This window comes from Wolffia australiana, chromosome 7 (genome assembly GCF_029677425.1).
Source record: "Wolffia australiana isolate 7733 chromosome 7, ASM2967742v1".
Lineage (NCBI taxonomy): Eukaryota > Viridiplantae > Streptophyta > Magnoliopsida > Alismatales > Araceae > Wolffia > Wolffia australiana.
Genome location: NC_135841.1, coordinates 8,319,498 through 8,328,947, shown reverse-complemented (window position 1 = coordinate 8,328,947; position 9,450 = coordinate 8,319,498).

Genomic DNA, 9,450 nt, shown 5'->3' with positions numbered 1-9,450 from the left:
AATAATAAATTTAATATGACCTAACAACTAATGCTACCAGGTAGTTAATATATTGTCATTTTGAGGAAATAAAGTTGCTAATATAGTGACTAAAAATAGCAATAAATTTAATCTTACGTCACAACTAATGGTATTAAGAAATAAATATATTGTTATTTAAAAAAAAATTGCGTTATATAGTTAATAAACGGAATATTAAATTTAGTATGACCTAACAACTAAAGTTGTTAAGAAATGGTTAAGAAATGGTTATTTTATGTAAAATTGTGTTATACAGTAAAGAAATGGAATAATAAATTTAATATGACCTAACAACTAATGTTACTAGGTATATTTTTATGTGAAATTAGTTATATAGTGAAATTAGTGAACTATATTTTGAGGTGAATAAAACTGCATAAAATATGTAATACCATAACTAGATTGTTGTAGAATTGTTATTTTTAACTAACAACTAATGTTATTAAGAAATTAATATACTGTTATTTTAAGAGAATAAAATTGTGTAATGTAGTTAATAAATATAATAGACAAGTAAGTATATTTCTTTGCAGTATATTTAATTACAGGGATTAATTTTTTTGATTGATACTAAGATTATTTATTGGACAGTTGGAGGAATATAGTAATGCCGGATATAAATTTGTAACAAGAAATGAAAGTGTCTATTATGCATTCATTTGAATCGTCGTAGTAATTTAGGGATATTCAATTACATATTTGGAAAATGTATCAAAATTTAAATAAATTCAAAAGAATCCATACACGCCGTTAATTCGACATTTGTAGCAAAATTCACATGTATGCTATGACTGTGGCCCTGTCAAAAAAATGTTGTCCCAATGGCTCTGTCAGAGATTTTTGCTCACTTGATCATCACCTGCGTTGCAGAAGATAAGAGATCAGTAACGATAATTACGTAGAAATAAGAACATCTAGTTCAGTTATGTGATGTGTACCTCGAGCACATGCGACCACACCATCTTCTGCGTCGTCAACATCCTCATCTAGCTCAACGTCATTGTACCACCGTTTGTTGTCCGCATGGAGCCAACACTTCACAGTGATTAGTGTTTCAACGCTTATTAGCGACAAACGCGATCGCTTGTACATGACAATAGCATTGCCAACCGAGAACATGCGCTCGGCAGGGGCGCTAGTCGCACATACGGATAATAGGTCCCTCGCAACGGTCGCAAGCAAGGGGAAACGCTTCGACCCCGTCGTGGCCCACCAAGATAATGGAGTGAACACACCCTCATTTGGCACAGTCTCTGCAAGGAACTGGTTGAACTCATCCTAGGCCGACCTCGTTGTCATCGGTGCCGGTTGCACGTGCCGCATAGTGCTGCTAAGCCACTCGTCCAACTCTTCACCTACTGGCTGCCCCTCCTCAGCGGCCCCTCTCGGTCCACGGCTCGACCAGTCACCGGGTAACAACGATCGTACGTATGCGATGGTCACCTCTCGGACGCCCGGGCGGAGCATTGCCCCTTTATGGATTGGATCCATCAATGCTGCGGCTGTGATCGCCTCATTCGCCTACAATATCTCAGTGTACTGTGCAAGCTTGCAAAGCATCGCTCTACACGCCTGCGCCATGTTCTAACGATCTCCTTCGTGCAAGCGTCAAACAGATGTGAAGAATGTCCCATCTTCGATTTGCTGGACCACTTCCTCCATGTGAACCTTGAGGTCGTCTATGAGATATAGGACATCGTAGATCGCTGGCGTCATTGTCTTGCAAACATGATTCGTCGATACGGCGAAATGGCCAAGGATGCGGCAAAACTCTTTGACCAACTCCCACTCATCCTTCGACAACTTCGACGACGTCGCCTTCCAGCCAAGTACATCACGCTTCTTCACGGCAGCTGCCAACATAGTGTACGTGCTGTTCCATCGGGTTGGACAGTCTAAGACAACCATGTTGGAGTCCCCGACTTCGGGGTCGTCTTCATAGGCCTGTGTATAGAGTTCTCTCCGTTGCGTAGAGCTCCAAATACTTCACACTAGGGTGCGTACCTTTGCAACTGCATCACCCAAACATAACGGCTTGCGTGGTCCCTCATTGTCATCAGACACTGCGTATACATCACCGAGATCATTGTCGTGGTTGTTGTCGTACTGCTCTGCTATCCTCGTCACGTCACCTTCTTCGGGTTCCACACCCTGGGCCGAAGGAATACCAAAGCTTTTTAACGTCGCTTGCACGACAATATTCAGAATGTGTGCCACACATGGGATGTGCCTCCTGGTGGTAAACGTCGGGTTTACGCTCTTCAACTTTCTCGCCATTAATGCCAACATCCTCTTATTCACCGTGGCATTTTCGGTAGTAACGGTGTAGACCTGCATAATTAAGTTACACATGTAAAGGCACAAGTTCAACTAATAAAATGAGATAGACGCTGAGTTCTGACCTTCGTCAGTAGACAAAACTCATCTAGTGCTTGGAGAACAATGGCCGCCATGTTCTCCCTATCGTGCTTGCCGACGATTTCTCGAATGGCAAGTACCCGCTCTTTGTACGTCCATGTGTCGTCCACCCAGTGGACAGTGATGCCTAGCAATCCAGTCCCGTTCTCCGTAGTCCACGCATCTACGGTGAGTGACACTCGGGCCACACTCTCCCAGAGCTTCCTCACACCAAGTTTCATTTGTCCGTGCATTTAGATGGTCCACCTCTTTATAACCTTCGCACTTGGAGGGTCCAAATCGATAAGCGTCACGTAACGCCGCATATCCTTGAAGGCGACATTGTCAATAATACTCCAGGGTGAATCTGTCAAGCATACGAATCGTGCAATGAAGTTCTTCGTCTCATTTGGAGTGTGCCCTTTAATTGGCCCCCGGCAGCTAGGCTCTCCCTGTTGTTTGCTATGCATTCTGTCAGTGATGCGTGTCTGACTAGGGTCTTCAGGGGCTTCGCCCTTCAGTTCGGTGTGACAAGTTGGATGGCAAGATATGAAGTGACGACAAAATACGTTTGTGCTTTTGTCGGCTTGCCTCTTTATGGGTTTCCTCTTACTATGCGGGTTCAACTCCTGGCACAGTAAGCATGTATAGTATCCATCTTCTATTTGTTCGAAGTAGTCAATGATGACTGAACGATTCGAACGAGGTTGACTCTATACGGCACGAGAAGTTCCCGCCTCCGTACGTTGGGGGCCTACAGCTCCCAACACATATCTTTCTTGGGCTGGGTCATTGCCTCCGGTTGGGTTCAAGTTTCTGAAGTCATAATTTTGGTTTCGTAATTGTATACTGGACAATCAACCCCATAACAGATAGTAAAATATCAAGAAAAACCTCCTTGAGGGAGAGGGGTAGGGGGAGCTTGATGTCCACTTTCCCTCTTGCCTATCTTGCTATCAGTCTGCTATGTTTGTTAGATTGATGACGAAAATGACAAAACAGATGATTAATAACATTCAAGGTGACAGAATATAAAATAATATATTGTACATAAAAATAAAATATAAAGTATCTTTGAATAAGGAGATGATGGGGATGACAATTGTCAACGACAACTATGAACAAATGGGACAACGATCATACACAATGTGGATGACAACCAGCAATGATGGGGATGAGGATTCTCAACAATGCCAACAATCATCCCACGACAAGGTAAGAAAAGCGTCTAATGTGAGGATGATAACCATTGATGATGCAGACGACAACAGTAGTAGATGGGACCAACTAGCATGATGATTGAGACGATGACTATCAACAACTATCATGATGATGGAGTCAATAACCACTAATGATCACTGAGAGCACGAACAACTACCATAGATGACATGGATAACGACTGTGGATAATAGGGGTGACAACAATCGATGACAGAGTCAGAGTTGAGATGAGGATGGAGATGAAGACCAACGACGACGCGGACAATGGTCAATGATGATATTGATGATGTCGACAACAATGGGGACAACCACAGTACCTGTTTCAGACGTTGAAATTCAACAAAATTCGAGGTGATTCATGAGGATTACTTAGAACCAAAAATACAAATTTTAGTCTGTTTCCAATAATATTCAACGGATCGTAGAGCATTAATTTGGATTTTAAAAAAACTAAATTAGGTTCTATGATATGTATTTCCTAATCTCTGCGCTATACCAATATCGTGGCTATTAGATAGCACAGTCCATTCGACAACGCTTACATTAAATGAAGAAATTTTACCTCGACGCTGTTAATTCTGGGAACAGGACTGATTGGTCGATCGTTCTCGTCTGTTTCAACTTCACTGATTCTCAGAAGGTTGAAAACGGAATCTCCAGTGACCTTCGAAAGGGGAAATCATAGTAATCAGACCGAAATGCTAGATATTCACAAAGCGAGCGAGGAACCCAGAAGAATGAATTGAATACCTCTCTAGGGTCGATAGAGAAGAGAGGGGTGAGGGAGAATTGGAGACTGGAGAGTGGAAAATGGAGAATGAGAAGAGAGATGTGGAAAAGCCAAAATTACAAAAATTACAAAAACGTACCAGCGACTCTGTCGTCCGCCGATTCCACCGCTGCTGTCATCCGCCGACACCGCCGTCCACTCCCCGCCGTCCGCCTACTCCGCCGATTGCTCGCCGTTGCCCGCTGCGTTCAGCTCTCCCTTTTGATTCAAAGCTTCGAAAAAAAATAGAGGGAGATTTCATAAGTCATAACTCATAACTGTAATGAAATTCGATGCGGATACCAAAAACCTATATCCGCATCCGATATCCGGTACCGTCATCTGTCCCCCTGAGACGGAGACGGATGCCGGTATTGGAGGGATACCGGTATCGGATATCGGCATTGTAGCAACCGATATCCGGTATCTGGATATCGAAAAAAACCGATACCGGAAAATTTATTTCCGGTTTCCGGTTCAGCATCCGTCCCGATACCGGTATCCGATACCGGCATCGAGACAGGCGAACACTAAATGAGAGTGTAATGTAAATTTTTAATGAGTTTTAAAAAATTGAAAATACAGATCAAGAAATTGATTTTAAATAGAGATAGGGACGAAAAATCAACGAAGTTGGATTTGATTTGGAGAATCCCTCGTTTTGGCATTTTGAAACCATGCAAAATTAAATGTTTGGCTTTATGACCAACTCACAACCGTAATATCGTCCAACTAGTTAAAGTGCTTCTAATTATATAAATTTTTTAAAAGTTGATATAAACCATGAAATAAATGGAATGATGTACAAGTTGACTGAAATCCTTGAGATTCATACAAGTTTAGGCTAACTGTTTGTTTGTAAAACTTCTTCTAAATGTATTCAGTTCTCAGCAGGGAACTCAGCATGTGACAGATGACACGAAGAAATTCTCATGACAGATGACATGACGGTGATGAAGGGTCTCAGAAGGGTGACGTGACAGGACAGCCCTAGCGTATGACAGTAGACATGGTCGTTCTGTTCGCTTCGTGCGAATTTGAGCGATATGTGCGTTCTGTTCGGATTTCCGAACAGAACTTCGCACAGACCCCTGTGCGTTTCGCAGCGTGCGAATTGTGCAAATTTTTTTTCTAGAAAAAAAATAAATAAAAATGTAAGAATAGCGATGAGTCACCCTACTCCCTCATCGGCCGTCACTCTCCCTGTCTCCCGTCATCTCTAGTTCTCTACTCTCCTATCCCCCTTCTCGATTTTTAGGTATTTTTCAGCCCCCCCTCCTCTCTCCGTGTCTCGTATGTCGACGCTCTCCCAGCCTTCCCTGCCTGGCTGCTCCCTCCGTCCCTCGTCAGCCATCGTTCTCCCCGTCTCCCTTCTCGGCTGCTCCCTCTGTTCCTCGGCGACCGTCGCTCTCCCAGCCCCCCCACGCTCGTTGTTCCAGCTGTCGGATCACCATCTGCGCGGTACGAACTCTCCCTCTCCCTCTTCTTCTCGCCCTCTCCTTCTCCCTCTTCTTCTCTCTTTCATTGTCTCTTCCTCTCGCTCTCCTTCTCCCTATTCTTCTCCATTTTTCCATCTCTCACATTCCCTCTTCCTCTCGCTCGTGTCCCTCTCCCTCTCCCTATTCTTCTTTCTTCACACACATCCACTCACTCTCTCCCTCTCCCATTCTCTCCCTCTCCCTCTCCCTCTTCTTCTCTCTTTCACTTTCTCTTCCTCTCGCTCTCCTTCTCCCTATTCTTCTCCATTTTTCCATCTCTCATATTCCCTCTTCCTCTCGCTCGCGTCCCTCCCCCTCTCCCTATTCTTCTTTCTTCACACACATCCACTCACTCTCTCCCTCTCCCTCTCCCTCTTCTTCTCCAATGCTCTGTCTCCCCCTCTCTCAATCACTCTTCCTCTCCCTCTCCATTTTATGTCTCTCCCTCTCTCTCTCCCTCTTCTTCTCCAATGCTGTCTCCCCCTCTCTCAATCACACTTCCTCTCCCTCTCCCTCTCCCTATCCATTTCTATGTCTCTGCCTCTCCATCTCCCTCTTCTTCTGCAATACTCTGTCTCCCCCTCTTTCAATCACTCTTCCTCTCCCTCTCCGTCTCCCTCTCCATTTCTATGTCTCTCCCTCTCCCTCTCCCTCTTCTTCTCCAACGCTCTGTCTCCCCCTCTCTCAATCACTCTTCCTCTCCCTCTCCCTCTCCCTCTCCATTTGTATGTCTCTCCCTCTCATGGTCTCTCTTCTTCTGCAATGCTCTGTCTCCCCCCCTCTCAATCACTCTTCCTCTCCCTCTCCCTCTCCCTCTCCATTTCTATGTCTCTCCCCCTCCCTCTCCGTATTCTTCTCCAATGCTCTATCTCCCCCTCTCTCAATCACTCTTCCTCTCCCTCTCCTTCTCCATTTCTATGTGTCTCCCTCTCCCTCTCCCTCTTCCTCTCCAATGCTCTGTCTCCCCCTCTCTCAGTCACTCTATTTCTCCCTCTACCTATCCATTTCTATGTCTCTCCCTCTCACAGTCTCTCTTCTTCTCCAATTCTTTGTCTCCCTCTCTCTCAATCACACTTCCTCTCCCTCTCCCTCTCCATTTCTCTGTCTCTCCCTCTCCCTCTCCCTCTTCTTCTGCAATGCTCTGTCTCCCCCTCTCTCAATCACTCTTCCTATCCCTCTCCCTCTCCATTTCTATGTCTCTCCCTCTCCCTCTTCCTCACAAATGCTCTGTCTCCCTCTCTCTCAATCACTCTTCCTATCCCTCTCACTCTCCCTCTCCATTTCTATGTCTCTCCCTCTTTCTCACCAATGATCTGTGTCCCCCTCTCTCTATCACTCTATTTCTCCCTCTCCCTCTCCATTTCTATGTCTCTCCCTCTCACAGTCTCTCTTCTTCTCCAATTCTTTGTCTCCCTCTCTCTCAATCACACTTCCTCTCCCTTTCCCTCTCCATTTCTATGTCTCTCCCTCTCGCGGTCTCTCTTCTTCTCCAATTCTCTGTCTCCCCCTCTCTCAATCACTCTTTCTCTCCCTCTCCCTCTCCCTCTCACGGTCTCTCTTCTTCTCCAATTCTGTGTCTCCATCTCTCTCAATCACACTTCCTCTCCCTTTCCCTTTCCATTTCTATGTCTCTCCCTCTCACGGTCTCTCTTCTTCTCCAATTCTCTGTCTCCCTCTCTCTCAATCACTCTTCCTATCCCTCTCCCTCTCCCTCTCCATTTCTATGTCTCTCCCTCTCACAGTCTCTATTCTTCTGTAATTCTCTGTCTCCCCCTCTCTCTATCACTCTATCTCTCCCTCTCACGGTCTCTCTTCTTCTGCAATGCTCTGTCTCCCCCTCTCTCAATCACTCTTCCTCTCCCTCTCCTTTTCCATTTCTATTTCTCTCCCCCTCCCTCTCCCTCTTATTCTCCAATTCTCTGCCTCCCCCTCTCTCAATCACTCTTCCTCTCTCTCTCCCTCTCCCTCTCCATTTCTATGTCTCTCTCTCTCCCTCTCCCTCTTCTTCTCCAATTCTTTGTCTCCCCCTCTCGCAATCACTCTTCCTCTCCTTCTCCCTCCCCCTCTCCCTATTTTTCTTTCTTCATACATATCCTCTCCCTCTCCCTCTCCAGCTCCCTCTTTTTCTCCAATGCTCTGTCTATGCAGTTGGTCATTCGGTTATCCAAACTCTCACTCTCTCTCTACGGTTTCCGTTGGCACCCGGCAGACTCACTGTTCTAGCGCGTATTCTGCTGAGGAGCATAGGGAGCATTTCTGAAGTCCTCCGGAATTCGGGTGGCTTAGTTCTTGGTAAGTTTTTCTTCTTGAATTCGATTTCGGTTCGTGCTGATTTGGGTCAATTTTTCCAAATAATTTCCTCTTCTCTATGTTGATTTCACCGTTTCTCTATGTCCGCGTAAATTTTTGGTTGTATTGATCATCGCTTAATAAGACATTCATCTGAAAAGGATATTCTGTCACAAAAAATGCTGGAAGTAAGTTATATGTTCTTGTTTCTACTTTACTACTGTCTTGAAGTCATTCAGTACTGATGTCTTCGTCGTACTACGAAGGAATGGCTGGTATACCCTTGATTAAAATTTTAAAACCATGGTATTTATGTTTGATCCATGAAACAATGATCTCTTGGATAAACCAACATATTTGTTCTGTATTGCGTAAAATTGGATCAGTTAATGTGTGAAAACGTTTCTGCTGCTTTCTCTCTATCTTTGTCCCCCAATTGATTTATCTATATTTCTCGTCATTTAGGATGAACTTGTAATTTAAGATGCCTAGAACACCTTGATCGCATACTTTTGCTTCCTCCGAGAGCTCTGCATCGACAGAGGGGAGTGTTGGCCACAGACAAAAGAAGAGGAAGAGAAAGAACGAATGTGTTACACGGATACACTTCATAGAGGTGGCCCCTAGGGTTTTCACATGCAATTTATGTGTGACTCATACTAGGGGTCGTGTAGAGACAGTAGAGCAGAACAAGTATAGTTGCACTACGGTCCTACGGCAACATTTACTAAATGTGCACCGTAAAATGTATAATGAATTAAAGGTTCAAGAAGGAAGCTCTTCTAACCAACCGTCAGTGGCGAACATCTTTGACCAACCAAGTAAAGAAAAATTGTACTTCACTAGTCGCACGTCAGAGATGAAAAAAGAAGAGCTTGTATGCTTCATTTGTCAGTCAACCGCACCATGGAATATTGTATGTAAGAAATACTCTATATGACTACTACGATAGATCACATAAGAGGAGATTTCGATTTCATCGACAAAGGTGAAGGAAAAAGCTTTCAAGCTTTAGGCTGAGTTAAAGATCGGTATTCGTGACCGATTGGAGAGTGTCGAAAAAGTGGCCATTACTCTAGATTGCTGGACTTCTGCCAATCGAATCTCATTTATAGGACTCATCATTCATTGGATAGATACAGAATGGAAAATGTGTGAATGTGTCCTCGCTATACGTCAGTTGGAGGGCTCGCATTATGGGGAGTGCTTGAGCAAGATTGTGTTGGAGGTTCAGGCTGATTTTAAGTTGAGCGCAAAGGTTTGCGTAGTGACAACA